This window comes from Ochotona curzoniae, unplaced genomic scaffold (assembly GCF_017591425.1).
Source record: "Ochotona curzoniae isolate NIBS_2020 unplaced genomic scaffold, NIBS_Ocur_1.0 patch175, whole genome shotgun sequence".
In the NCBI taxonomy this organism is placed as follows: domain Eukaryota; kingdom Metazoa; phylum Chordata; class Mammalia; order Lagomorpha; family Ochotonidae; genus Ochotona; species Ochotona curzoniae.
In genome coordinates, this window is record NW_024466723.1 from 896,363 (window position 1) to 918,814 (window position 22,452).

Consider the following 22,452-nt stretch of genomic DNA (forward strand, 5'->3'; position numbering starts at 1 on the left):
TTCTGTTGGCTTGTGTTTCAAGATTGGATTGGGAAGGCAGATCTACGGAGAGCAGGAGAGACAGAGCAAGATCTTCCACTTCCCAAGTGATCAACATGGCCGGTGCTGCTGCGCCCAGCAGGAGCCAGGAGCCAGGCACTCCCGCCAGGTCTCCCACGCGGGTGCAGGGTCTCAAGGCCTTGGGCCGTCCTTGGCTGCTGTCCCAGGCCACAAGCAGGGAGCTGGATGGGAAGTGGAGCTGCTGGGACGAGAGCCGGCACACGTTTGGGATGCCAGCGTATTCGAGGTGAGGATTTTAGCCGCTGAGCCACCGCGCCGGGCCCTCTTCTGCTGTTTTTAGCCAGGGGGAGGCACAAAGGGCAGATGACACCAGGGAATGCGGTCTGCCGCTTGGTGTTCCAAGGTTTGACACAAGCCCAGGTGTTCCGGGCTTGCGAATAGCTCCCTTGTCAACCACCGATGCACTCAGCTCCTTCATGAGAGACCCAGCTGAAGCCCAGACTTGACTGTTGGGAATCGACCGGTAGACGGAAGACTGCCCTGCTTCCCTCCGAGCTCCCTGCTCTGGTGGCCTGGGAAAGTAGTTGAGGACGCTCCAGCACCGGGACCCTGCACCCGTGTGGGAGACCCGGAGGAAGCTCCTGGCTCCTGGGTTTGGATGGTCTCAGCCCCAGCTGTTGCGGTCACGTGGGGAGTAAACCGTTAGAGGGAAGATCTTGTACTCTGTGTCTCCTCCTCTCTGTAGATCTACCTTACCAATAAACAGAAATAAAGTTTCAAAAAAAAAAAAAATACAACCCCAGATAATCCCATAAATCTTTCTTTAACATTGCACATGCAGAACATTACTCAGTGGGAGATCCCACTCATTCTGCCAAACAGTCACAACGTGGTTGTTAGGCCAAGGCGGTGGGAAACGGGATCTGGTGGGACTACATGGAGGCTCCTGGCTCCTGGCCTCAGATTCGCTGAGCTGCAACTGTTGAGGCCACTTGGGGAGTGAAACAGCAGATGGAACATTCTTCTCATGCTCTGTGAATCTGCCTTTCCAGTTAAAAAAAACATATGTCTCTTTTACTCTTTTACGCACACACACACACGTATGTTATACACCCATGCCAGGCTGCAGTCCCTGCACGTAAGCGCTAGAACCAAGATAAGGAGCAGTCCAAACCAGTCCAGGTTGCCGTGGGTCAGGTCTGGGTGTGCGCAGGCCAGGCCGGGTCAGATCATGGCATCCGTTGGCAGACTGAGAGCCAGAAGGAGGTACAGGAGGGGCTGGGTCGGGCCGCAGAACGGGCCAGTTCACACTGGAGCCGGGATGGGGATCTGACTGTGCAAAGCTGGGCGATAGCCCCAACCGACATAAGCTCGAACTGGGAGCAGGCTGGACCAAAGCAGGCTGAAGCATCCCTGGTAGATGCCACGGTGAGATGAGCCATGCCAGTCTAGGGGCTGTGAGTGCTGTGTCCATGTGCACTGGGGGGTGGAGGGGTCCGATGGCGCTGGCTGGTTGGCCAGGACACTTCCGTCCACCTGCGAGGTGTGTGTTGGCTGGCTCCGTGAGCCCTGGAGGTGGGGAATCCAACAAGGCCTGTGCGATCTCTGGCCCAGGTCCTTGAGCCTGCCTGCACAGTGGGTGCCGTGTCCATTAACTTCAGCGGCAGGGGCTCCCCTGGGCCCAGGTTGCCTGGCCCGGGCATTTGGGCCCACCTGCACAGTGGATGCCAGATTTGTGATGCCTGGGGGCAGCCGTTCCCGTGGGCCCTGGGGTCGTCTGGGCTGGAATTTTCATCCTGACTGTGTGGTGGGTGCTGGGTTCGGGAGCCCCAGGGCTCAGATGTCCTCTGGGGCACAAGCTGCCTGGCCCAGGTCCCCGGGCCCACCTGCGAGGTGGGTGCCAGGCCCAGGAACCCCAGGAGTGGGCTTGCGGCAGGTCCTGGGCTTGGTTGCCTGGCCTGGCTCCTTGGACCCACCTGCGTGGTGGGCACTGGTTCTGTGAACCCCGGCATGGAGAGTCTGGCACGGCGGCTCTCTGGTCACTTGGCCTAGGTTCATGAGCCCCAGGGTGGGGGATGTGGCAGGGCACAGGACCTCGAGCGGGCACACGTTCCACCTGTGAGAACTGGTCTTCCTCGGTGTGAAGGATGGAGTGCTGGACCGCACGCAGACCATGGTGCACACAGCCCATTTTCCTGTGGAGGATATCTGGTCCCACGCCGAGAATAAGGAACAGAACCTATGGACGATTACCCCAGGCAAATGGGCAAATGATCACGGCAACTATCTGGACAACATGGAGACTCTAAGGTTGACTGTGCCAGCCAACGGACACTGGAAGGGACTTCTCCTCCACGGATCGGCCAGACCGACAGAGTTCAGAACTGTCACACGCACCTGGGCAGAACACTCACAGCATGGGTCACGCGGGGCCCTGGGTCGAGATGGGGGGGCTGCTCCCTGTCCTCGGGTCCCGCGATGGCTGGGAGAATGGGTATGACTTCTGCCCTTACTCACCCTTCTCCCCAGGCATGGGCAGAAGACACAGAAAGTCTGGGAACAACGATCACACCCATTTGGCCCTCACCCTGCATCCCTCCCGACCAGATCAACTCTGTAAACGCCACCTAAGGTCCTACTCCTAAGGACAGCAGCAGCGATGATGGCTTATGCATTCCGGTGGACTGGGCGGGCGCGTGGGGGGCGGGCTAGCCCTTCTCTCCGCACTCCACATCCCTCTGCCCGCTCCCGGGCCGCAGACGGCTCAGGACAGCCCCTGGCAGTCGTGGGGAGGGCATCCGTCCCGCGTGGGCAGCCGAGACGCCCCGACGGGCACCGGGCCGGGTGCTCGGGGCGGGCGGGTCCGTGGGCGGGTCCGTGGGCGGGGCATGCAGATGTCGGGGCTCGGGCCCCGCCCAGCAGCGCGTCCGAGCCGCGCGCGAGTGGAGACGAGGTTTGGCGGCGGCGGCCGAGGAGGAGCGGGAGGAGGTGGCGCGGCAGGCGCGTGCGCGGGCGGGTGCGGGGTCGGGGTCGGGGTCGGGGTCGGGCGCGGGGTGAGCGTGAGTGTGAGGGGCAGGGTGTGTTGGTGTGTAGGGCGCGTTGTGTTAGTGCGGGTATCGCTTCTCGGCCTTTTGGCTAAGATCAAGTGTAGTATCTGTTCTTATCAGTTTAATATCTGATACGTCCTCTATCCGAGGACAATATATTAAATGGATTTTTGGAGCCTGGAGTTGGAATAGGAGCTTGCTCCGTCCACTCCGCGCATCGACCTGGTATTGCAGTACCTCCAGGAACGGTGCACCCCCTTGGGGGAAATGAGTGTAGTTGCAACAGCAGAACTTTGTCTCTCCCTTGCCCAACTCTGCCCTTCATGTTTGTTCATTTTATCTTCTCCTATACCCCTTTAGGCACCATCTTTTCATTTTTCAAGATTTCCGTCGCAGTTTTTTCTTTTTTCTCCACTGGTTTTTGTGTTGCTGCGTTATTGGTGTCTGGTCTTTAGGAAACTCATTAGCATCTCCTCCCTGAATAGTCTGACCCTGTCAGTCATCAAGTCTTATTTGAAGAAATTGGTTTGTCTGATTCTGCTTTACTGCCTTGAAAATTCCCAAGAGTTTCTGTCTCCAGAATAGCATTTCTTGCCCTTTCACTTTCGTCTAGTTCCTTGTATAGTCTAGTTCCTTGTATACATCGTTGTCTGTCTTTCCAACCAAAATGAATAAATCTTTAAAAGGAGGATTAAACCCAGAAAGTGTAAAGGGCATGCATGGTGTGAGTGCTCTGTCATTCCGACTGCGGAAGTCGAGGGATGTGGGTTAACCTGGAGAATACAGCGCAGGACATAGAGCAGGCTCAGCTGAAGCAGAGAGCAGGTGCAGCCTGTGCTCAGACTGGGGCTCAGGGCGAATGGGCTCCAGTCCTGCCTGCCTTTGCTCCTCCTACCTCCCAGGCCTCCAGGACACAGGGTTTGCCTGTGAATGGAGGAACAATTCCTTTGAGGTTTCATCACTCAGTGTTATCAGCCCAGGGAGACCAGAGCAAATGTCCCCCAGGCTTCCCTGGGGCAAGAAGACTGTGAAGGTTTTACTGCCTGCAAATCCTCAGGCTGGGTAAGCCACTTGGTGCTGACCAGAGAGGAGTCTACTGGGGAGTTCTCCCTTAGAGGAAGGCTGGACCCACCTGTGATGTTGCTTGGGTCAGGGCAGGACTGTGGATTGTAAAATGCTGGGTTGTTTTCAGGTGTGTTCCTGAGGCTAAGAAAGACTGCTCCATTTGAGGCCTGGTGCGGTAGCGTAGTGGCTAAAGTCCTCACCTTGAACACGCAGGGTTCCCATGTGGGTGCTGATGGCTGCCCAGGGCACTGGAGACTAGGGTCTGGTCTGCCCTGCCCCCACATCTCCTAGGCTCCAGCCTGTAACAGGAGGAGGGGCCACAGGAGCCAGTTACGTCACCTACCTGGCGGGATTCCAGGTGACCAATGGGACACCTGAATGGACATTCCTTGCATAGTTGGGGCACAGACAGCCCCTTTGCCTTCCCACATGTCTAGAGGGGTATAAAACTCCTCCACACGTATCTCAGACGCCCCTTTTCGCTTCCCTCTTCCTTCCCCTCTGCGCGAAGGGGGCCCAGGAGCGGATTTTCCAATAAAGCTTCCATCTCAACTCTGAACAACTTGCCGATATTATTTCACCAAGCGGGCGGGCGGTCGGTGGCCATCATCTAACATTTGGTGCCGAAACCCGGGAAGGGATGCGTGGGCTCCCTAAACTGGTTGAGCTCGCCCCTTCCTCTCTCCACCTCTAAGCCGCCAGCCCCAAGGCCTTTGCCGGCTGCGAAGCGACAGACGTGAGGTAAGCCCCTCCGCCCTGCTCCTCCTGTCCTGAAAAGTATTCCCTAACCTCCTGCAGACCCCCCAAACCGTGTACACGTGGTCTGCCTGTCCTGAGCCCTCAGCGAGACGGGGGACGCCCTGGTCGTTGACCGGCTCCCACCAATCCAGGGCCCTCAGAGGGGCGTGAGACGTCCCCCCTACTGACTGGCCCTCCTTAACGGGGAACCAGGTTCCCCTCTAGTCTGAACTTCAAAGCGGGGACGCCTTCTTTGTGTTTAGATTAGCCGCGAGATACTTTATTGGGACAGGACGGGCAACAAAATGTCCTGAGCCCATGGCCCCCAACCCCCTTAAGCTGTTTATTGGCCAATTTTAAAACCATGGGTCTGGGCCAGGACTTACGCAGAAAACGCCTTGTCCATTTTTCAACCGTGGCCTGGCCACAGTACGTGTTGGAAAAGGCTCCAAATGGCCAGCGGAAGGCACATTTGATTTTCAGATCCTCACAGAATTGGGTAATTTCTGTCCTCGCGAGGGTAAATGGTCTTAAGTTTGTTATGTGGAAGCTTTTTGGAAACTCCGTTCCTGCCCTTCCCTATGTTCCTCCTGTTCCACGACTCAGATTCTCCTGGCCAAGGCTAAGCCCTCCCACTCTCCCAAGGATCTCTTAGACTTTTCACCTAACCATACCTTTTCTGAGCCGCCAGAACTTTTAGGACTCAACCCAGCCCCCACTTCTTCCCCATCTCCTTCTCTGCCAGCCTCTTTACCTGCACTTTCGCCTCTCTTGGAGCCTTTGGCCCATCCACCTTGTACGTTACTCCTCCAGTCCCTGTGCCATGTTCCCCAAGGTCACCTCTTCTAAGCTCCCAGTCCTTCTGTAATGTTTCCAGACTCCTTCACTTCCTGAGTAGCCACTGGATTCCAGTGTCACTTTTGCTTTACCTTCTGTTTCTTTGCTATGTTCCCACCCCTCCCTTATTCTATCTACTCCCATATCTTGCCCCACCTAATTCCACCTAACCCCATCATTCTCTTTGTTCCTCCTTTTTCCCTCTGTGTGGACATCCTTGCTGCACAGAAGGTCCCTGTCCCTGCCCAAGAACCTCTCTGACCTCTACCTTACATTTCCCCCAGTTTGCTCTCCCCCACTCAGAACCTTCCTCCTTCGGATCCTTCACTTCCTGCGCAGGTACCATGTTCCCAAGCCCCCTCTCTCCACTTCCTGTTCTGACGCCATCTTCCCAGCTCCCCTCCCACTCCTCCATGTGGTAGGACCCCATCCACCATTTTGCCTTTCTCCTCCACCTGATGGGACCCTGTCCACCATCTTGCCTTCCTTCATGTGGCAGGACCCTGTCTGCCATCTTGCCTTTCTCCATTCTCACCCTCAACCTAACCTGCTCTCCCTCTTTGGTTCTTCTGACTTAACCCCAATAATGCCTGATTCCCTGCTGCTGCTGCAGCAACTGCTTTTAACTCTTTTTCCTTTCGTCATCCCCACCCCCACCCCTTATCTAAGATGGGTGGGATAAGAAGATAAGCTAATTAACATCTATCAAAAGAACAAAACTGTAATTTGCTAAGTTGTTCCGAAACTTAATTTAAAATTTGTATATCAAAATAATCCAGTATAGAGTTGCTCTAATCCACTGCTAAGTTATTCCAAGCCATGAGGTAAACTCACGTGCTCTTACCAATTGTTTTATAGAGTATTTCCAGGTTAAAGCATGTCGTAGAAGGAATGGGAAGTCATGAAAATTTTGAGAGGAATACATCTTGTATGGTTTATGTGCAATGTAATTTATCATTGTCCTTAAAATTGCCTATAGCATTTTTCTAAATATTTATCTCTGATATTATTGCTTTTTCTAATGTACAATTTAAGCTAATTGTAAACCTGTGCTTGTTTCAAATTTGTAGCCGACATCAGACTTTTGGCAAATGCTTTCTAGAACTTCTATTTGAGAGTTTTTACTTGATGGTAATTAATCTGATGCTTCCAACTACTTTCTTCATCTCTCTCTCTCTTTCTCTCTCTCACTGAGGGACTCAGGCTGCACAGTTTGATTTCCAGACCCTTTAAAGGGATGGCTAACTTGTCAGACCAAGCAGCCTAATTATCTTCTCATAGGCATTACCCTAAAACTATCAGGACTATGCCTGTAACTACAAATTCCTAGATCAGCCCATTAAGGCATTCAGGGATAGAATTGAGCATCCCTTTGGCTGACATCCCGTGGTTGCCTCTGTGGCCCACTTTAACCAGGGCCCAGAGGAAGAGTAGCGAGCTAGGCATCAGGAGGCTCATTAATGTGGCTTTATACAGTAACCTGTTCTCTAGGAGACCCAGTAAGGCTAGTCTACCCTCAAGTAGCACCTGCTTGTGATATGGGAAACCAGAATATTGGGCAACCAGCTGCAGTGATAGAAGTGGCTTTCAAAGAGTCTTGTTAGCTCTGCCAAGAGCCAGGCCACTAGAGATGGGACTGCCCTGGGGGTCAAAGTATTCCTGGGTCAGAACCATGGTGGGCCACAAGCTAGAAAGCCCTTCACTCTGCCCAGCTCCCAAAGCATCCGTCGCTATGGAGGGATGGCCTGGGGTCAGCAACATCACAGGTAAAGCTGTATATTCTGTCCAGAGACAACATCTGTTCTATACTAGCCTCTCTTTCAGGCCGGCTCTCCTCTCTGTCCAGCCAGGTAATGGGAGTCAATGGGATGTCTCCACAGTTTCACACTTCCTTTATGATGTCTCTTCCAGTACTCTATGTGAAGAGATGGATGGTCCTGACCTTATCTGAAACTCCAGAGTTCGTGTATGTAAGACCTTAGAAACGGTTTTTACTAGCTAGCACTGTAACCTTGAAGGCCACTGTCTACTGGAGCCCTGGCCTTACCATAGGCCCTGACTTAGCTCCTGCTAGCAGCCAGAGTCCCCATGAGCAGAGGGAGGGAAAGAATACAAGACTAGAAGCAGGCCAGACTATACATCCTGTCTTGTTTCTCAAGGTCTCACTAGATAATCTTAACCAGCTGTCATACATGTTCCTGCCTAAGCTTCCCCACTAATTCCATACAACATAAAGCCGCGATATCGGGGCTGAGTAAAAGTGTTCCCAGTTCTTTGCCTAAGTCAAATGGACACTCCATCCAAGAATGGCCAGAATGTGAAGTCTGCAGAGATCAACACCTGCTGTGATGATCCATGCGTCACCATAGAAGCACGCCAAAGAAGCTCCTCAAGACCAACCCTCAGAGACTACATAGTCCAGTGAGCTTCAGAAGGAAATCAAGCCATCATTTTGATAAGTAACCCTTCCCTCCATTCCTGTGTCATCCACTCAAATGTATAAATTTCTTCTAACCAAACCATTAACCAGTTTCTTTTGCAGGGCGAGGAGCCTGCCATTCCTCCCCAATATGTAACAGAAAGGAAAAATGTGAGTGATTCCAACATCCCAACCTGGACCCTGACACTGCTTCCTGCTTCCCCTTTCCCACAGCTTGTGGAATTTGTGTGTTGTTCTGGTTATGCACCAATGAGATGTAACTACGAGTCTTTCCTGAGAACTTCACCCACCGTCCTCTCCCCTTAACACTTTCCTCAACTTCCAATCTCTCACTCTTGCCAGCAGTCCTTGATTCTCATCTCCTACCTAGGGAAGGCTTGTTGCATCAGCCTCTACAGTCTCCTGACCTCACTCTTTAGTGGATGGTAGCTCGCTGTCCAACCTGCATGGTTGCACCATGCAGCCTATGTGGTACTCATTCCTGAGTCCACCCTAGAGGCCAATTGCCTCCCATCCTGCCACCTGGCAGGAGAGGGAATTTCTTACCACCAAAGGGATGCCCATCACCAATGCCTCATTCACTAACTCCTCCTGCCTAATGTTTTCCACTGTTTCTCCTCAAGGAGCCCTTAAGCTCAGGTTGCCTACTCACCAGCTGCAAGGACATCAACCAGATGAGAACTGGCAGATCGGTTTCACCCATGTGCTCACCCACAAAAGCTTCTCTGAGACCACGTCGACTGCTATCTTCTAGACCTGGCTGCTACCACACCATCAGACCCCAATGCCTCTCTTCTCTAGCCTGGTGACCTGGTCCTCCTCAAGACCCTCCACCCACGCTCACTCCAACCTCAGTGGACCAGGCCTCACTTCGTGACCCTGACCATGCCTGTGACTGCCAAACTCCTTGATCACACTTCCTGGTATCATATTTCTCACCTCAAACATTTTAGTGCTCGCATCAAGGATAAATTGTCTGCCACTTCCTTGACCCACCAACTCACCCGACTACCTCACTCCTCTCTTACTCCTCTTCTGGACAACAGCTAACCACTTCCTCTTCATTTCAGCTGGATTTGCCTCATTAGTGTATTGCAACCCATGCCACTGTCAAGGGCACATGTCTAGCCCACCTCTTAACAAATGTTATTATTCCAAACAGCTGTGTCGCACTGGGAAACCTCATATCACCATCCTATGCAGAGATATATTGCAAGGTGTCTGGGATCTCCATTCTGCTGACCAGCCCCTGCCCCATGTCTAAACATGGCTCAATGTAATTGTCTTGCCTCCAGCATGAATTCTTCTTTCATGTCATTTTCTTCTATTTCAGTCAACTGTGATGAATTTTCTAGCAGGTGCACCAACTAACACTGCTTTCTTAATCAGAAGCTAAACAGGAAATTTCAAATTCCCAGGATCTTGAAAAAACCAAACTGGCAGTCTTCATTCCAACTTTGGTAGGAATGTCTATTGCTACCTCCCTGTTGGCGGTAGTCCTCAGTACAGGAGCCCTAGGTCACTCCATCATCGAGGTCAACAAGCTCCAAGCGGACCTCAATCAGGCTATAGAAGACTCAGCCTGGTCCCTGGCATCCTTACAGTGACAAACCACCTCGCTGGCTGAAGTGGCACTCCAGAATCGACGAGCCCTAGATCTGACTGCAAGCAAAGGGGGAACCTGTGTCTTCCTACAGGAACAGTATTGTTATTATATTAACGAATCTGGTAACTGGGATTAAAAAAAAAAAATCTCCAGTCAATAAGGGATCAACTCAATAGTTGGCAAAATGTGGGCAAGGATTCAGGTTTTAACATCTGGGAATCCCCCCTACTAACTTGGCTCATGCCTATACTAACCCCATTAATAGTTATAGGCCTTTTATTAACAATTGCCCCTTGTTTTCTAAGGTTTGCCAAAGAAAAAATCCAAGAAGCCTCACGGGTCACTCTCAACCAACTGCTGTTCCACCCCTACGTTCCGGTGCCCACTGAGCCCTCTCCGGACCACAATTAGGGACTACGACCCCCTTCAGCAGGAAGTAGTCAGAACGACTTCGTCGCCCCCTTTCCTATTACCAAGAGTCCGGAATGATGGCTGCCCAGGGCACTGGAGACTAGGGTCTGGTCTGCCCTGCCCCCACATCTCCTAGGCTCCAGCCTGTAACAGGAGGAGGGGCCACAGGAGCCAGTTACGTCACCTACCTGGCGGGATTCCAGGTGACCAATGGGACACCTGAATGGACATTCCTTGCATAGTTGGGGCACAGACAGCCCCTTTGCCTTCCCACATGTCTAGAGGGGTATAAAACTCCTCCACACGTATCTCAGACGCCCCTTTTCGCTTCCCTCTTCCTTCCCCTCTGCGCGAAGGGGGCCCAGGAGCGGATTTTCCAATAAAGCTTCCATCTCAACTCTGAACAACTTGCCGATATTATTTCACCAAGCGGGCGGGCGGTCGGTGGCCATCATCTAACAGGTGCCAGTTCTGAACCCGGCAGCCCCGCTTCCCATCCTGTTCCCTGCTTGTGGCCTGGGAGAGCAGTTGAGGATGACTCAAAGCCTTAGGATCCTGTACCCACGTGGGAGACCCAGGTGAAGCTCTGTGCTTCAGAGCAGCACAGCTCCATTGCAGCCACTGCGGTCACTTGGACGGACGGAAGATCTTCCTCTCTGTATATCTCACCTGCCTGCACACCCACATCCCATATGGTGCCAGTTCAACTTTATTTTGCAAGATTGTCCAATTGTTTGGGCCCCTGAACACAAGTTTGAGACCCAGGTGAGTTCTGGCTCCTGGGTGTGGCCTAGCCTGAACTGCTAGACACAATTGGAGTATGTCTGTGATCCCCCTCTCTGTGACTCTGGCTTTAAGCAAATCAAGAACTCTTAAGGGAGGAAGGAAGGGAGAGCAGGCGCAGCAGAGTGGTCGACCCGTTCTGCTTTCCATCCTCTGACACGCAGGCTCTGGGTGTCCTCTACTGGCCTTGGGGCGTGGGCTGTCACGTCCTCTGTGTGCATCCAGGCCTGTTGTCCACTGCACAGGCATAAGCAACTAAGGAGGCGCAGTCACCAAGACACGCACTGGAACTCGGTGGGTGCCGTGGCCCAACCCGGCCTGGCCTGCGCTCAGCCTGGCCTCGCTCATGTCAGTGTGCTGCAAAGTGGCCCAGGTTGGCCCATCCCCAGACCCAGCACACACATATGCCACCACTTGCTTCAGCCCGGCCTGGCATGCCCTGCCCCTAGACCCAGGCCCTTGTGGTCACCAGAGGGAGCTATGGCCTAGCAGGGAGCTGCCCCTACCAGGTCTGCTGCTGCTCCCATGTGCTGCGGCCCAGCTTGCCACGGGCCTGCCCCCAGTCCTAGCACGCACTGGTGGGTACGAAGGCCCAGTCTGACTGACCCAGATGCTAGCACAGCCTGACCACCCCATATCCAATTCTGATGAGAACCGGCAGGGGCTGTGGTCTAGCCCAGCCCATCCCACAACCGTTCTGGCTCTCAGAAGTGCCAGACCGAGCTCACGCATCCAGCACTCAGGTAGTGTGCCTCCTCTGTAAGGCAGAGGATGCACGTCGGGGTGCTAGGCTTTGCGTGTCCCGGTCCCTGCTGCTACAGCTATGTGTGGTTTGAACCAGGGGCTGATGAGCTCGCTGCCCAGCCACAGCCCCATCTGTCGACCTTTCAAATAAACACACGAATCTTCAACTCCCAATAGAGACAGAAACTGTAAGTAAAGGACACAGGTTTAGAAAGGACACAGGGGCACCCTGTAGGAGAAATGGGGGGTGGGGTGCGAACGCGACAGTTGAGAGCTCTGGGTGGCATCTCAGCGGTGACAAGGAAACCCCTACCCGTAACTGATGCAGCGAAACAGCAGGAACAGCTCACAGCTGTGCTCAGAGGTCGGGAAGGCCTCTGGAGGCGCTCAGGGGGCGGGGCCCGAGCAGGTGGCGGGCGGGGACGTCAGCTCCGGGCGGGTGAGGAAGAGGCGGAGCATGCAAATGAGAGGCGGCTGCTGAGCCCGGGCATGCCGGGAAAAGCATGGCAGTCAACGTTCTCGCCGAGAACGTGCCGAGTGGGAGGTGTACAGCGGAGCCTGACGAGGTGCATGAGGAGTGTGAAGGAAAGAAAGGAAACGGGGGTGAGAAGTAGGGATTGGGTTAGTGACCGCGGGTAGAATGTGTGTGAGCCGAGTTGGGAAGCGGGAGGCGGGCATTGGGTAGGTATCGCTTCTCGGCCTTTTGGCTAAGATCAAGTGTAGTATCTGTTCTTATCAGTTTAATATCTGATACGTCCTCTATCCGAGGACAATATATTAAATGGATTTTTGGAGCCTGGAGTTGGAACAGGAGCTTGCTCCGTCCACTCCGCGCATCGACCTGGTATTGCAGTACCTCCAGGAACGGTGCACCCCCTTGGGGGAAATGAGTGTAGTTACAACAGTAGAACTTTGTCTCTCCCTTGCCCAACCTTGCCACTAGTCTTTTGCTGATGTTTTTCCTGCAACCACTAACCGCTGCTGCTGCTTCTCTCTTCCTCAGTCTTTCTTGCTTCCCAACAGCAACTTACTCGCCACCCAACTGCAATATACTGCATTTCTCATACCAACCTCCTCCCACAATGCGCAGCCTCACACTCTTCCCTGCAACACTACTCTTGCAGCAATATGTCTTACACCCACTCTTTCATTACACACACCACCACCAGCAGGCCTCACGCTGCCTCACACCAAAGCCCAACACTCCATCTGGCTCTCCCCTCCCCTGGCTGCACGCGGACCTCTCCTCTCCTCTCCTCTCCTCTCCTCTCCTCTCGCATTGCACCGTCTTCCCGCCCGAGTGCACTAACACAGTAGCGGGCAGCTGTGTCCCAAGTGGGGGATCTGCCTTGGACCCCGCAGTAGCCTTTTTTTTTTTACCCCACAGCAAGGGTCTCCCGTCCTCCTCCCCACTCCCACAGGAAAAAAAAAAAGCACTGCCCCCTCCTAGCGTTGCCCGGGAAGACAGCCAACAGGCAGTGCCGGGGTCCGTCCAACACGCAAGAAAATGCTGAACACAGACACCATTGCATTCATCTGCGCTGCGCCCATCATCTGCACTTTCAAGATGACAGACGCCCTTGCTTAAGGAAGCAGCCTTGCAGCCCCAGGAAGAGCCCAGCGGCATACAAAGCTGTCCCTAAATCCTTGCCTTGTGGGAAGCTGGCAGGTCTTAGCACAGGGAGAAGACATTCACGCGGAGCCTCGGTGAGCTTTGATTCGTTCCTTGTGACTCATGGAAAGCAACAAGAAAAGCCAGTGCTGAGGCCAGGGCTGCTCTCTTCTGTTGGCTTGTGTTTCAAGATTGGATTGGGAAGGCAGATCTACGGAGAGCAGGAGAGACAGAGCAAGATCTTCCACTTCCCAAGTGATCAACATGGCCGGTGCTGCTGCGCCCAGCAGGAGCCAGGAGCCAGGCACTCCCGCCAGGTCTCCCACGCGGGTGCAGGGTCTCAAGGCCTTGGGCCGTCCTTGGCTGCTGTCCCAGGCCACAAGCAGGGAGCTGGATGGGAAGTGGAGCTGCTGGGACGAGAGCCGGCACACGTTTGGGATGCCAGCGTATTCGAGGTGAGGATTTTAGCCGCTGAGCCACCGCGCCGGGCCCTCTTCTGCTGTTTTTAGCCAGGGGGAGGCACAAAGGGCAGATGACACCAGGGAATGCGGTCTGCCGCTTGGTGTTCCAAGGTTTGACACAAGCCCAGGTGTTCCGGGCTTGCGAATAGCTCCCTTGTCAACCACCGATGCACTCAGCTCCTTCATGAGAGACCCAGCTGAAGCCCAGACTTGACTGTTGGGAATCGACCGGTAGACGGAAGACTGCCCTGCTTCCCTCCGAGCTCCCTGCTCTGGTGGCCTGGGAAAGTAGTTGAGGACGCTCCAGCACCGGGACCCTGCACCCGTGTGGGAGACCCGGAGGAAGCTCCTGGCTCCTGGGTTTGGATGGTCTCAGCCCCAGCTGTTGCGGTCACGTGGGGAGTAAACCGTTAGAGGGAAGATCTTGTACTCTGTGTCTCCTCCTCTCTGTAGATCTACCTTACCAATAAACAGAAATAAAGTTTCAAAAAAAAAAAAATACAACCCCAGATAATCCCATAAATCTTTCTTTAACATTGCACATGCAGAACATTACTCAGTGGGAGATCCCACTCATTCTGCCAAACAGTCACAACGTGGTTGTTAGGCCAAGGCGGTGGGAAAAGGGATCTGGTGGGACTACATGGAGGCTCCTGGCTCCTGGCTCCTGGCCTCAGATTCGCTTAGCTGTAACCGTTGAGGCCACTTGGGGAGTGAAACAGCAGATGGAACATTCTTCTCATGCTCTGTGAATCTGCCTTTCCAGTTAAAAAAAACATATGTCTCTTTTACTCTTTTACGCACACACACACACGCACGCACACGTATGTCATACACCCATGCCAGGCTGCAGTCCCTGCACGTGAGCGCTAGAACCAAGATAAGGAGCAGTCCAAACCAGTCCAGGTTGCCGTGGATCAGGTCTGGGTGTGCGCAGGCCAGGCCGGGTCAGATCATGGCATCCGTTGGCAGACTGAGAGCCAGAAGGAGGTACAGGAGGGGCTGGGTCGGGCCGCAGAACGGGCCAGTTCACACTGGAGCCAGGATGGGGATCTGACTGTGCAAAGCTGGGCGATAGCCCCAACCGACATAAGCTCGAACTGGGAGCAGGCTGGACCAAAGCAGGCTGAAGCACCCCTGGTAGATGCCACGGTGAGATGAGCCATGCCAGTCTAGGGGCTGTGAGTGCTGTGTCCATGTGCACTGGGGGGTGGAGGGGTCCGATGGCGCTGGCTGGTTGGCCAGGACACTTCCGTCCACCTGCGAGGTGTGTGTTGGCTGGCTCCGTGAGCCCTGGAGGTGGGGAATCCAACAAGGCCTGTGCAGGTCCTTGAGCCTGCCTGCACAGTGGGTGCTGTGTCCATTAACTTCAGCGGCAGGGGCTCCCCTGGGCCCAGGTTGCCTGGCCCGGGCATTTGGGCCCACCTGCACGGTGGATGCCAGATTTGTGATGCCTGGGGGCAGCCGTTCCCGTGGACCCTGGAGCCGTTTTGGCTGGAATTTTCATCCTGACTGTGTGGTGGGTGCTGGGTTCGGGAGCCCCAGGGCTCAGATGTCCTCTGGGGCACAAGCTGCCTGGCCCAGGTCCCCAGGCCCACCTGCGAGGTGGGTGCCAGGCCCAGGAACCCCAGGAGTGGGCTTGCGGCAGGTCCTGGGCTTGGTTGCCTGGCCTGGCTCCTTGGGCCCACCTGCGTGGTGGGCGCTGGTTCTGTGAACCCCAGGCATGGAGAGTCTGGCACGGCGGCTCTCTGGTCACTTGGCCTAGGTTCTCGAACTCACCTGCACGGTCGCTGCCGAGTCCATGAGCCTCAGGGTCGGGGATGTGGCAGGGCACAGGACCTCGAGCGGGCACACGTTCCACCTGTGAGAACTGGTCTTCCTCGGTGTGAAGGATGGAGTGCTGGACCGCACGCAGACCATGGTGCACACAGCCCATTGTTCCTGTGGAGGATATCTGGTCCCACGCCGAGAATAAGGAACAGAACCTATGGACGATTACCCCAGGCAAATGGGCAAATGATCACGGCAACTATCTGGACAACATGGAGACTCTAAGGTTGACTGTGTCAGCCAACGGACACTGGAAGGGACTTCTCCTCCACGGATCGGCCAGACCGACAGAGTTCAGAACTGTCACACGCACCTGGGCAGAACACTCACAGCATGGGTCACGCGGGGCCCTGGGTCGAGATGGGGGGGCTGCTCCCTGTCCTCGGGTCCCGCGATGGCTGGGAGAATGGGTATGACTTCTGCCCTTACTCACCCTTCTCCCCAGGCATGGGCAGAAGACACAGAAAGTCTGGGAACAACGATCACACCCATTTGGCCCTCACCCTGCATCCCTCCCGACCAGATCAACTCTGTAAACGCCACCTAAGGTCCTACTCCTAAGGACAGCAGCAGCGATGATGGCTTATGCATTCCGGTGCACTGGGCGGGCGCGTGGGGGGCGGGCTAGCCCTTCTCTCCGCACTCCACATCCCTCTGCCCGCTCCCGGGCCGCAGACGGCTCAGGACAGCCCCTGGCAGTCGTGGGGAGGGCATCCGTCCCGCGTGGGCAGCCGAGACGCCCCGACGGGCACCGGGCCGGGTGCTCGGGGCGGGCGGGTCCGTGGGCGGGTCCGTGGGCGGGGCATGCAGATGTCGGGGCTCGGGCCCCGCCCAGCAGCGCGTCCGAGCCGCGCGCGAGTGGAGACGAGGTTTGGCGGCGGCGGCCGAGGAGGAGCGGGAGGAGGTGGCGCGGCAGGCGCGTGCGCGGGCGGGTGCGGGGTCGGGGTCGGGGTCGGGGTCGGGGTCGGGCGCGGGGTGAGCGTGAGTGTGAGGGGCAGGGTGTGTTGGTGTGTAGGGCGCGTTGTGTTAGTGCGGGTATCGCTTCTCGGCCTTTTGGCTAAGATCAAGTGTAGTATCTGTTCTTATCAGTTTAATATCTGATACGTCCTCTATCCGAGGACAATATATTAAATGGATTTTTGGAGCCTGGAGTTGGAATAGGAGCTTGCTCCGTCCACTCCGCGCATCGACCTGGTATTGCAGTACCTCCAGGAACGGTGCACCCCCTTGGGGGAAATGAGTCTAGTCTAAAAGCAGGTTACTGTTTTAGAGTTTGTTTGCTGTAGATCTTCTGTGTTTTCGTGCGCAAAGGTTGCTCAAATTGCGCTGTCCTTTTTCTTAGCAGCATAATCTTCTTGTAGGTGTCTTTGTGCTTTCCTTGTTGTTCACCAGCATCTGCACTTCCTGCGCTACAGCAGTTGGTAAGAAACCTGCTTGCTGCAAAAGTTCTGTTTCTCCCCTGTGGGTCTTTCTGTGTAAGAGCCTTTTAATGAGGCTCCTTAATGGAGCCTGTGATGCATTGTTTGGTATGTCATCATCATCAGTCAGTGCATGTCCCACTGTTGATGTCACCACAGTGGACTTGATCCTTGACCACATTACTTATCCCAGGCAGAAATGTTGCAAGCTTTGGGCTTAGCTTCTGCGTTGCCACCAGCCAGAACCTTTCCTGTCCGTTTTCATCTCAACAACAGCGTTTCTCAGGCCACAACCTGGCCACTGAATGGGAAGTGGCTTCGGGGGTTGGAACTGGTGACCATATAGTATCCCAGTGCGTGCAAGGTGAGGACTATAGCCACTTAAGCTATCATGCGAGGCCCGGCCCTTAAATCCTTGAACTTCTGTTTTACATGTTACTCATTGCTCAAAAGCTTTAGATAGGGTCCAGCACGGTAGCCTAGGTGGCTAAAGTGTTTGCCTGCTAAGTACTGGGATACCATGTGGGTTCCGGTTTAAGTTCCGGTGGACCCATTCCCAAGTAGCTCTCTGATTGTGGCCTGGGGAAGCAGCAGAGGACGACCAAAATCCTTGGGACCCTGCACTACACTGGGAACCTTGGAAAAAGCTCCTGGCTCCTGGTTTTGGATTGGTGCAACTCTCGCTGTTGTAGCCACTTGGGGAGTTATTCATTGGACAGATCTTCCTCTTTCCTCATCTGTATATATATCTCACTTTACTATAAAAATAAGTATTAAAAATAATAACAAACAGGCCTGGGATGGCCTTAGATGAGTTTTTCCGTGGGTATTCCCTACCAGCTGAACCACTTGACTCAGAACGCCGACATCGGGAATTTTGCAGTTTCTGTAATTTGACGGGGAGGATCTTCCTCCCTTTCACTGGGCCTCCACAGTGGCTCAGATGGAGCAATGGAAAGCATTTCCAAATGCAGATGGAGCAAATGGCAACCCATTGGAGCCTCCAGAGGACACCTGGTACTATGGCAGAGGACATAGGACAAAACAAATTGATCAACTACTCCAGCGAAACATTGGTAGTGAATATCTGGGCTGACGGAAACTCTAAGGTGGGCCCTAATAACCAAAGGATTCTGAAGAGATTTCATTGTGATTAGAGTGGTGGGACCAATAGCACTTTGTTGAACCGTTGAAACCACTTCAGAACTTCATGGTGTTATAAATTTGTATTCCTGTTGATTGTGTATTGTGGCTTTTCATTTTTCATAATGATTCATTTATTTTTATTACAGAGAGAGACAGGAAGATCCTACGTACAATGATTCACTCCCCAAGTGACCGCAATGGCTGGTACTGAGCCAATCCGTAGCCAGGAGCCAGGAACATCCTCCATGTCTCCATGCAGGTGCAGGGTCCCAAGGCTTTGGGCCATCCTCAACTACCTTCCCAGGCCACCAAGCAGGGAGCTGGATGGGAAGTAAGTGTGTGGAGAGCGGAGCCGCGCCTCAAAGATGGCGCTTGTTGATCCTTGCTTTGTGGCACAAAGGTGGTAAACAGGTTTCGGGAAGTTACTGAGGATTGGGCCAAGCACCACGCAGGGAAGCTACATGATCTAAGTCATGATTGGTGTGCTCGCCGGATGATGTGAGGAGCTTCCAGCTATGCTTGAAGTCCACAGCAATAAACTTTACAAAGAGTCTATACCATGCCCGAGTCTTGCTCACGGGACCAGGGACCCCGACAGAAGTGGAGCTACTGAGATTAGAACTGGCATCCATAAGGATTCCTGATGCGTTTAAGACGAGGACTTCAGCCGCTGGGCCCCAGTGCCAGGCTCATAGCTTTTCATTTAAGGGCATGTATGACTATGTAATGGAGACTACCACATACAGATGCGAAGATGCAATAGAGTATATATCTACTTGCAGACCAAACATGGGCTCCCCATGAAACTGAACTATACCTTGACAATAGGATTCTGAACTCTTTGCCATTATCCATCCCCTAATGATGGGTTTTTATTTGTGAAGAACCAAATTAGGATTCTACAGTGTAATCTGCTTTTAGACTAAACTTATTCCCCCAAGGGGGTGCACCGTTCCTGGAAGTACTGCAATACCAGGTCGATGCGCGGAGTGGACGGAGCAAGCTCCTATTCCAACTCCAGGCTCCAAAAATCCATTTAATATATTGTCCTCGGATAGAGGACGTATCAGATATTAAACTGATAAGAACAGATACTACACTTGATCTTAGCCAAAAGGCCGAGAAGCGATACCTACCCAATGCCCGCCTCCCGCTTCCCAACTCGGCTCACACACATTCTACCCGCGGTCACAAACCCAATCCCTACTTCTCACCCCCGTTTCCTTTCTTTCCTTCACACTCCTCATGCACCTCGTCAGGCTCCGCTCTACACCTCCCACTCGGCACGTTTTCGGCGAGAACATTGACTGCCATGCTTTTCCCGGCATGCCCGGGCTCAGCAGCCGCCTCTCATTTGCATGCTCCGCCTCTTCCGCCAGCGGGTCACAGCAGCGCGAGTACAGGGCTGTCCCACATCCGGCTGCAGCTCCCTGTGTTGCTGTTTTGTAACTGTGCGCGAACATTCCGAGCAGAAGGAGTTTGGGCTTTACGCGAGAGCGGTCTGTACAGGGAAGGCGCTGCGGGGTCAGTGCACTCCGCGGTTTTTGTAGAAAGAGAAGATGGCGTGGTGCTCGGAGCCGTAGGGTCTCCGGCTAACCCTGGGGTAGACTCCCAGGCGGCAGGGCTCAAGGTGCGTGGCCTCAGTACTTGGCCTTGGCCCTGGACGACAAGGCCCTAGGTACCTGCTCGGGGGATCCTGAGGCGGGAACACAAGGACCTTCAACGTTCAGATTGAAGCATCAGCTCTCGTGTGATAGTAGAGCTGGGGTAGTTAGCATTCACTAACGCCCAATACCACTCACTGGTGCACACTAAAGCTAGGGCTGGCAGGGCTAGATCACAGTACTCACCAACAAGAGTTGAAATAGGGGACCGGTAATGTCAGGCTGGGGCATGAACTAACCAGCATGCAAGAGAACTTGGTCTGGGGGCAGATTCTGTGGGGAATGTGTGGAGCTACCCCTGTGATCTGCAATTTCAGCTGATTTTGCTTGGAGCTTGGGGTGGTGATAGGCTTTGCTAGCCACGACCATAGAACCCCCGACACACATGGGTACAGGGTTTAGGTACAGGCTGGCTTGGTCCAGGCTGCAGCACCTGTAGACACACCCAAGAATGCAGAGCAGGGCCGGCCGGGCCACAACATCCACCACTTATACATAGGCCAGGATGGGATGGGCGGCCTATGACACGTAAGGGCCTAGCACGTGCCGGCTTGAGCAAGATCTGGGTCTGGTGGGAGAACTAGAGAAACTTCCCTGGTGGACTGTTGCTCCTGCTGATGGGAATGTGATTCCAGCCTAGGTGTTAGACTGATCAGGGTAGCACCACCTGTCCGCACATGTTGGGGAGTGGTTTTGGAAGAGGGTATACCGGACAGGGTCAGGCCAACCTTAGCTCACTGGGAAGTGCGGGAGCCAGACTGGGATACAGGGTATGTCAGACTAGGCTATCACACCTACTGGTTTGCATGAATCAAGGATGGGAATAGACTGGGCAGGGTCAGGTTGCAGCACCCACCGGTGAGAGTTGGGATGGGGGCAGGCCTGGTCAGGCCAGGCTGCAGCAACCAATGGCAAGGTCAAGAAGGAACGGGTTATGCAGAGCGGCGTCAGAGCAACCACTGGCATGCACAAGATCTGTGGCTGGGAACAGGCCTGGCTAGGGAGCCAAGGGGATGCCTCAGCTAGGTTGTTGTTCCCACTGGTGAATGCAAGGGCCGGAATGGGGGTGGTGGTCTGGACTGGACATGGCTGCAGTGTCCCTTGGCATGAGCGTGGCAGGGTCTGTGGTGCGCTAGACTGGGCTAGACTCCAGTATCCATTGGTGTCTGTGAGAGTCAAAGTGAGTGTAGGACAGGCTGGGCTAGGTTTCTGTTCCCATGTGGGCCACATGAGAGCTGTGTCAGGGCATGGACTATGTGTGGCTAGGCTATAACACTCAACAGTAAGAACCGCGTTGGGTATGGGCCAGTTGGCTACTGTTCCTGCCAGGACAGGAATTGGACTTATTAATTAGCTCAGGCCAGAGATCCAATGGTGTGTGTGAGTCTGCCACTGAGCAGAGACCCAGTGGAGGAGCTTGGGGGAACTCCTTTGTCAGGGAGCATTGCTTGCAGGTGATGCAAGAACCAAAGCAAGGAGCAGCCCAGAGCAGACCAGGTTACAGTACCTGCCAGCATATGTGTGGCTCAGGTATGGGGGTGGGCCAGGCTGGGCCAGTTTGTAGCATCCACTGGCAGATCTGAGAACCAAGATGGGGTGTAGGACAGACTGGGTTTGACTGCATCACCAGCCAGTTCACCTTAGGGCCAGGATTGAGATCTGATTGTGCCAGGTTAGGTGGCAGCTCCAACCAGTGGGGGCTGGAATGGGAACACACTGGGCTAGGTGAGGCTACAGTGCCAGGCTACAGCACCCACCGGCAAATGCCAAGGTGAGACGGGCTGTGCAAGACTGGGCCGAAACACTCACCAGCACACATGAGACTGGTGTCAGGGTGAGCCTGGTAGAATAGTAGGGATGCCAATGCTATTCGTGCTGGTGAGTGTGAGAGCTGGAACTGGCGGCACACCAGGCTGGGCAGGGCTGTAACTGTTGGCCTACATGTGAGCTGGGTTAGGGGGAGAGCCAAGCTGGATTAACCGATTCTATCCATTGGTATAGGCATGAGCCAGAGTAAGGAGAGGCTGGTTGGGCTTTGCTGCAGCATCAGCTGACAGGTGCTGGGACTGGGGGCAAGTCCTGTTGAGCTAAACTGCAGAACCACCTGTGGAGTTCAATATCCAGGGCAGGGAGTAGATCCAGTGGAGAGGCTGTGTGCTGTTCTCTGATGGGCTACAACTCCGACTGGTGACCATGAGAACCAGGACCGGGGGTGGGCCTGACTGGACAGGCAGTGGTACCCGCTGAACCAGGACCGGGGGTGGGCCTGACTGGACAGGCAGTGGTACCCGCTGAACCAGGACCGGGGGTGGGCCTGACTGGACAGGCAGTGGTACCCGCTGAACCAGGACCGGGGGTGGGCCTGACTGGACAGGCAGTGGTACCCGCTGACATGTGTGGGTTAGAGGGTGGGGTTGGTTGGATTGATTTAGGCTTCAATGCCCAATGACGTACATGAGATCTCAATGGGATGGGGGGCAGACTGGACCAGTCTACTGCACATGCTGGCGGGCAAAGGAAACAGAACTGGGGGAACAGTCCAGTGGGGGTTATTAGGGGTTGCTCTGACTGGGCTGCAGCTCCCCTGTTGTACATGAGGGCTAAGTATGTGTTGGGCAGGGCTGAGCTGGGCTGGGCCACAGCACCCATT

At 54.4% G+C, this 22,452-nt stretch overlaps 4 non-coding genes across 4 annotated transcripts; 3 read left to right on the top strand and 1 right to left on the bottom strand.

Moving 5' to 3' along the window:
• The first annotated feature begins 3,115 nt into the window (after window positions 1-3,115).
• Window positions 3,116-3,306, top strand: LOC121166608. Its single transcript, XR_005885439.1, has one exon. It is a non-coding gene; the product is annotated as a U2 spliceosomal RNA (small nuclear RNA).
• A 9,052-nt stretch (window positions 3,307-12,358) lies between these two features.
• LOC121166612 lies at window positions 12,359-12,549 on the top strand. Its single transcript, XR_005885442.1, has one exon. It is a non-coding gene; the product is annotated as a U2 spliceosomal RNA (small nuclear RNA).
• Window positions 12,550-16,611: 4,062 nt separating this feature from the next.
• LOC121166609 lies at window positions 16,612-16,802 on the top strand. Its single transcript, XR_005885440.1, has one exon. It is a non-coding gene; the product is annotated as a U2 spliceosomal RNA (small nuclear RNA).
• A 2,275-nt stretch (window positions 16,803-19,077) lies between these two features.
• LOC121166610 lies at window positions 19,078-19,268 on the bottom strand. The gene has a single exon (XR_005885441.1). It is a non-coding gene; the product is annotated as a U2 spliceosomal RNA (small nuclear RNA).
• Window positions 19,269-22,452: the final 3,184 nt, after the last annotated feature.